The sequence below is a fragment of the Lemur catta genome, chromosome 10 (assembly GCF_020740605.2).
Source record: "Lemur catta isolate mLemCat1 chromosome 10, mLemCat1.pri, whole genome shotgun sequence".
In the NCBI taxonomy this organism is placed as follows: Eukaryota; Metazoa; Chordata; class Mammalia; order Primates; family Lemuridae; genus Lemur; species Lemur catta.
Window position 1 is genome coordinate 9,688,362 of NC_059137.1, and position 6,249 is coordinate 9,694,610.

Below are 6,249 nucleotides of genomic sequence, written 5' to 3' on the forward strand. Positions count from 1 at the left end.
ACGGCCCCATCCCCTTCTAGGCCCAGCAGAGGCACCGCACCCAACGTTTTGACAACCCTGAGCACACTGGGAGCGCTTGCTCCGGGCCAGCCCTGGATGTCCCTCCTGTGACACTCAGCAAGTCAGCCCCATGCGCACAGCCTGTTACACACCTGGGCTGCGTGGCCCAGCCTGTCACCCACACTGCAGCGTGGTGCAGCAGGCTCTAGTAAACACTGGTAAGTACTTGTGTGTCTAAACGTGGCTAAACACAGGAAAGGTGCAGTAAAAACATGGTATTATAATCTCATGGGACCACATCTTATATGTGGTCCCTTGTTGACTGAAACACTGTTATGTGGCGCATGGCTGTGTTATTGTTCCCTTCCTTCCCACAGGTGAAACCAAAGCCGGACAAGGCCACCAGCTTGCCCAAGCTCATACATGGCAGGGAGGTGAGTGGCAGAACTGAGAGTCCAGCCCTGATTTGGAGACTCTCTTCTGGCTCTGCCAGGGCCTCCTAGCCCGGTCCACAGCCAACACCTGGGACCCAGGCTGGGCCAGGCATCAGCAATGGCACTGGGATGTGACCCACCCTGGCGTGCGGGGTGGCTACCCACTCACGCCTACATCATGTGAGTCACAATCACATGGGCCACATGGTGTGAGGCTCCAGCCCAAGTCTGGCCCTCAGAGTCCTGAAGTGTCAGATGGCTCTAGGCTGACCTTCCCGTTTTACAAATGGGTAAACTGAGTCCACAGAGACACAGGGCCTTGCTCAGAGTAACACAGAGCATCTGTGGTCTAAGCTGCTCCATCCTGCAGGTAAGACAAGAGTCCAGGTCTCAGGATCTTGGACCTATCTGAGCCTCCAAGGCTGCACTCCTCACCCTGTAGGATCAGCAGTTCAGCTGGAGCTCCCACTCTGGGGGTGAGGGAGGAAGTGGAAGGGACAGACACCGACATAGACAGTGACAGACCCAGAGATCACAGCTCAGATGAAAGGCTTGGCTGGGGCTTGGGGAAGCCCAGAGGAGAGATTAGATGTGGGAGAGGTCCATTAGGCAAGGATACCCAAGGAAGTAATATCAAGTGGGCTTTGAAGGATGAGTAGGAGTTTGCCAGCGGAAAAATGCAGGGAGGGATAGTTCAAGGAAAGGCATGGGGCTTAGGGGACGCTTGGCTAGTTCCATCTATAAATTGATAATTAAGAGTGTGGACCTGTGTACCAGACAGGCCTGGGTTCAAGTCCCTGCCCTGCTTCCAGCAGATGACTTAACCTTTCTGAGCCTTCTTTTCCTCATCTGTAAAATGAGGCAACAGTGCTCTCCTCAGTCACGGGGCAATTGCAGGGTTAGCATAGGGTGGGACACACAGGAGCCCATCAAGGAAGACTAAAGACTATTGGTAGGGAGGGGGCAGTGTGGCTGGGGAGGTCGCCAGAGGTCAGACCATGAGGACCTTGAATGACAAGCTAGGAACTTGGCTCCGCTATGAGGACAACGAGAGCCGTGGAAGGGGTTGGAGCCACGGAGTGACCCATTTGCTTTGTGTTTAGAAGGTGCCGCTGGAGGCCAGGCGTGGTGGCTCACGCCTGTAATCCTAGCACTCTGGGAGGCCGAGGTAGGAGGTCAGGAGTTCTAGACCAGCCTCAGCAAGAGCAAGACCCCCGTCTCTACTAAAAATAGAAAGAAATTAGCTGGACAACTAAAAATATATAGAAAAAATTAGCTGGGCATGGTGGCACATGCCTGTAGTCCCAGCTACTCGGGAGGCTGAGGCAGGAGGATCGCTGGACCCCAGGAGTTTGAGGTTGCTGTGAGCGAGGCTGACGCCATGGCACTCCCTCTAGCCTGGGCAACAGAGCGAGACTCTGTCTCAAAAAAAAAAAAAAAGAAGGTGCCGCTGGCAGGAGCTAGGGTCTCCTTGAGACGGATGGTGGCTGGGACCAGGAGCTCTAATCCCAGCCGTGTGCCTGCCCTGGTCCCCCTCAGCCCCAGGCCTTCTCTCACCCTCAGCCCTGTGAGGATGAGAAGCCACCCTGGCCTGCGGCGCCCCCTTCACAGGCCCTGCCCCGGCCCGCGCACCTGCGCCCCAGAGAAGGAACCGGGGTTCCCTGCGACCAGGCCTCTGCTCTCACAGCCGCCTGCCTTGCCCCCACCCCCAGACACTCCGAAGCCCCCATTACAGAGAAAGGACGGCAGCACCGCCATAATTTCTATTTCCTTCTAAATAGATCTGCTCCCACAAAACCAATTAAAGCACCTGCCGGGACGGGGCTTTGTCAGCAAATTATTTCCAGGCTCTGCGGCCCGGGAATAAATCTCGGCAGGATGGAGTGGATGGTCGGAAGAGGCGGGGAGCCGGGATGGGGGCCGAGCAGGCAGGGGGCGGGGGGGTTCCCTTTGGGTCCAGGCAGCCACGGTGGGGTCTTCACCACGGCCCCCAGACCCTGAGCCTGGACACCGCCCCTCCTTCTGCCCAGGAATCAGTCTCTAGGGAGGTGGACATCCTGGCTCTGTGTCGGGAACTCACCTGGAAAGCTGCTTCTGCTGGCAGTGACTTCCAGAGCACGGGCAGGGGAGAGGTGGCCTGGCCATCTCCACCTCCTTGTCCCCAGTGCCAGCCTCTCTGCATCCTCTGGCTGCTTCCCCACTGTGCAGTGGGGGTCAGGTGGCTGGGGCTCCTAACTTACTGAGGGACCTTGGGCAAGTCCTTCCCTGCTCTGGGCCTTGGTGTTCCTGTCTGTAAAATGGGGGTGGGGGACTTTGACCAGCCCTCCCAGCTCCAGCTGCCTGTGAAATCCCATATGGCCTCGTGGTTCGCCCCAGGCTGGGCCTTCTGGGGATGCCCATGAACTCTCTTCTTGGGCAAAGGCTAAGGGGTGGGGGGACCCCTTATCCAGTGCAGCCACCACTGCCCCCAGGAGCTCAGGGCCTGGCAGAGGCACGAAGGGGCTGAGGGAGCCCTGGGTGGGGAAGTGGGCAGTGACTCTGGCACAGAGGGTAGAGGCTTCCCAGAGGCTCCCAGGGATCCTGGGAGCTGGACTTTGAAAGATCGAATGAAACTTCATTGGATTTGAAGTTTCATTCTCCTAAAGAAGACATTATTCTGATTCCTGTTGCATCTCTGTGAGTGTTAGGAAAAGGCATCCTTACTTCCACTTTACTCCCATCTTTAAGAAAATTGTTCCAACATCAGAGAATCTGCCGTGTCTATGATATGAACAGTGCCCCTAGGATTGTGCAGTGCACAACTTGAATAACTGTGCACTGCAGCTCTAGGAGAATCAAGCCAAAAGGGGCAAGGAGCTGCTCATCCCACCAGCCTTGAGAAGGCCTGAGATGGATGAGAGGGCCTCCTGCAAGCAGAGGGTTGGGAGGGGGCTTCCCCCACAGACAACATCAGATGTGTCCCATCCCCAAACAGTGTAGATTCAGAACTTTGAAAGGTACCAGCTTGGACTACAACCCTTAAGAGGTGCCTGGCATCGACTCTGGGCTAGTGGCACACCAGCCCCTTTATCCCCGTGAATCCCCACCCAACCCTGCAGTAGGGTACAGTGGAAGAAACTGAGGCAGCTAGAGGCATCACGGAGACTGTGTACACAGGCTCTGAGCCAGCCAAGCCCAGCAGGTCCAGATCCCTGCTGGGCCACACACAGCACTGAGCCTCGATGTGGGGCAATCACGGTGCCCGACCACGAGTGCCTGGTGAGGGTGGGATGGTCACCCAGCCTCCAGCACTCAGCGCTCACCTTGCTCGTGGCGAGGGCTCAGGGGATGCTGCATCACCCCCGGGCTGCCAGGCCCACATCTGCTCCTGGCTGCACCCCCAGAGCCTCGCTGCCCCCTCCCACCCTCTCCACGGCCCAGTGAGGTGCTCAGTAAGGACTTGCTGGGTGACAGAACCCACCAGGTGGGTATCCTCGTTGCCACATCTGCCCAAAGCAGCTGAGGCTCAGAGAGGTTAAGCAGCATGCACAGCGAGCTCCCACATGGTGGGACGGGATTGGCAGCCCGGTCCCTCTGATGCCAAAACACGGACTCAAGCCAATTCCCCAGGTGCCCAGAAGCGGAAATGTGCTTTGGATGCACAAAAGGAGTTAGGCCTGGCCAGAGGAGCTGCCAGTGTGGGGGGTGGGGGTGGGGGGAGCCAGGAAGGTCACACAGAGGCACCTCCCAACCTCCCCAGGCCGGTGGTGGTGGCAGCGGCAGTGAGTGCTGGCAAGTGCAGGTGTCAGCAATGCTGCTCTGCAGGCGCATAAATCCGCATCTCCTCTGGGGGCTGTGGGCGAGGAGTTCCGGCCCTCGGCAATCGGCAATCGTGGCTGCAGCGTCACAGCGGCAGGGAACGGAGCCTCCCTCCCCCAGTGCCCGGCCTGGAGGGCGCCTGGGACCCCTGGCCCTCAACCCACGGCCAAACTTCCTCAGGCCACAGGGACCCGTGCAGCCCACTGAAGTTCCGATGATGATAATAAGACGATAACAATACCAGCGACTGCAGCCTCTTGCCTCATTCTCTGGGCCTCTGAATGAGCTGAAGGAACCCAGCAGTAGCCCCGGATAGGCACCATGGTGTTCCCATTTTACAGGTAAGAAAACTGAGGCTTGCAGAAGGGAAGCCACTTGCCCAGTGTCACCCAGCTAACAGAGGGGGAGTCACAGTTTGAAGCCAGATGGGCCCTCTCCCAGGCCCACAATATTAATGACTGGGTGGCATGAATGGTTTCCCAGGGTCTCCCAGAACTGTTTTGTTTGTTTGTCTGTTTGTTTTGAGACAAGGTCTCCCTCTGTTGCTTAGGCTGGAGCGCAGTGGCATCATCATAACTCACTGCAGGCTTGAACTCCTGAGCTCAAGCAATCCTACTGCCTCAGCTTCACAAGTAGCTGGGACTACAGGCACGCACCACCACGCCCAGCTAATTTTTCTTATTTTTTTTTAAGAGATAGGATCTTGCCATGTTGTCCAGGCTGGTCTCAAACTCCTGGGCTCAAGCGATCCTACTGCCTTGGCCTCCCAAAGTGCTAGAATTACAGGCATGATCCACCACACCCAGCCCCAAGAGCAGTTTTTACTTTGATAGTTATACATTAATTTCATGAATGTCGGGAAAAAATATAACCAGCCCTTCAAGTCCAGCGTTTCATGGATGTTCTAGACTAAAGCAAGAAAAATCCTAAGCAAATGCGTGGAATAGGTGAAGCTGGTCACAACTCTCAGAGGGCCTGAGGTGGGTGAGGCTCAGTGCAGCACCCACTTCCCTCCCCTCCTCCATCTGTGCACAGACGGCTGAGGGGCCTGAGCCCGGGGACTCTGGAAAAGACCTGCCTGGGACACCAGGAGGAGCTCACCACCTAGATGTGACTTCTCTCCTGTGAGAGCGGAGAGAGCTGGGGCTCAGAGAGGGAGGACACATCCCCGCGGTATCACAGCCAGGAAGGGGAGGCGCGGGCTTTGAGGACCTGTCCCTGCACTGTCCCAGCCTGGGAGAGGCTACTCTTGCCTGAGGAAGCTTCCCGGGCCAGCCGGGCCACCCCAGAGGCTTCTAATCCGTCCTACACTTGCCCAGCGGGGCCGGGCAGGAAGAGCTTGGAGGTTGGGATATTTTGGCATTGGTGTTGTTTTCTGATAACTTTTCCTCTTTCTAACTATAGAGGTGGTTGTAAAAAGCAGTGCAGTGAAATAATAGTGGTAAGAGCTTGGCTTCAGAGCTTTGTGACAAGCCGGTGACTCTGGGGTACATCATTTAGCTTCTCTGAGCATTGCTGTCCTTATCTGCAAAGTGGGGGTGCTAATGCCTCCCCTCCGAGGGTCGTTTCAAGGGTGAAATTAGATAACGTGTGTGTATCAGCTTTGCCCAGTGGCAGTATCATAGCCAATGAGGTTTGTCTGAGGTGCGATTATTGTTAATTGAAAACTTTTCTCAATACACCAGCATGACCACTTGCAATATAGTCGGCATTGGCAATTTTTGACGGCCCTATGGGGACTGAAAAAAAAAAAAGAAGTGTGTATCAGTCAGCGTCCAACCAGGAAAACAGTACACAAACAGGAGGAATTCAATACAGGGAATTAACAACACAGGTGCCAGAAGAGCTGAGAGGCCAAACGGGATGGGCAGCGACCCGGAGGAGATTTTCATAGCAGGAAGCTGTTCTCCCCTGGGGTGGGGGGCACCAAAGGAGGAGATGGAGTCTGCAGGGGCTGCCTGGGGGAACTGGAGCTGGAGCCCACCTGAGGGGAGCTGACTCCAAACAGGTGCAGCCA

The 6,249-nt window shown here is 56.3% G+C and overlaps 1 non-coding gene across 1 annotated transcript; it reads left to right on the forward strand.

Annotated features, from left to right (window-relative positions):
- Positions 1-5,831: 5,831 nt before the first annotated feature.
- On the forward strand, positions 5,832-5,970 carry LOC123646835. Its single transcript, XR_006738070.1, has one exon. It is a non-coding gene; the product is annotated as a U4 spliceosomal RNA (small nuclear RNA).
- Positions 5,971-6,249: the final 279 nt, after the last annotated feature.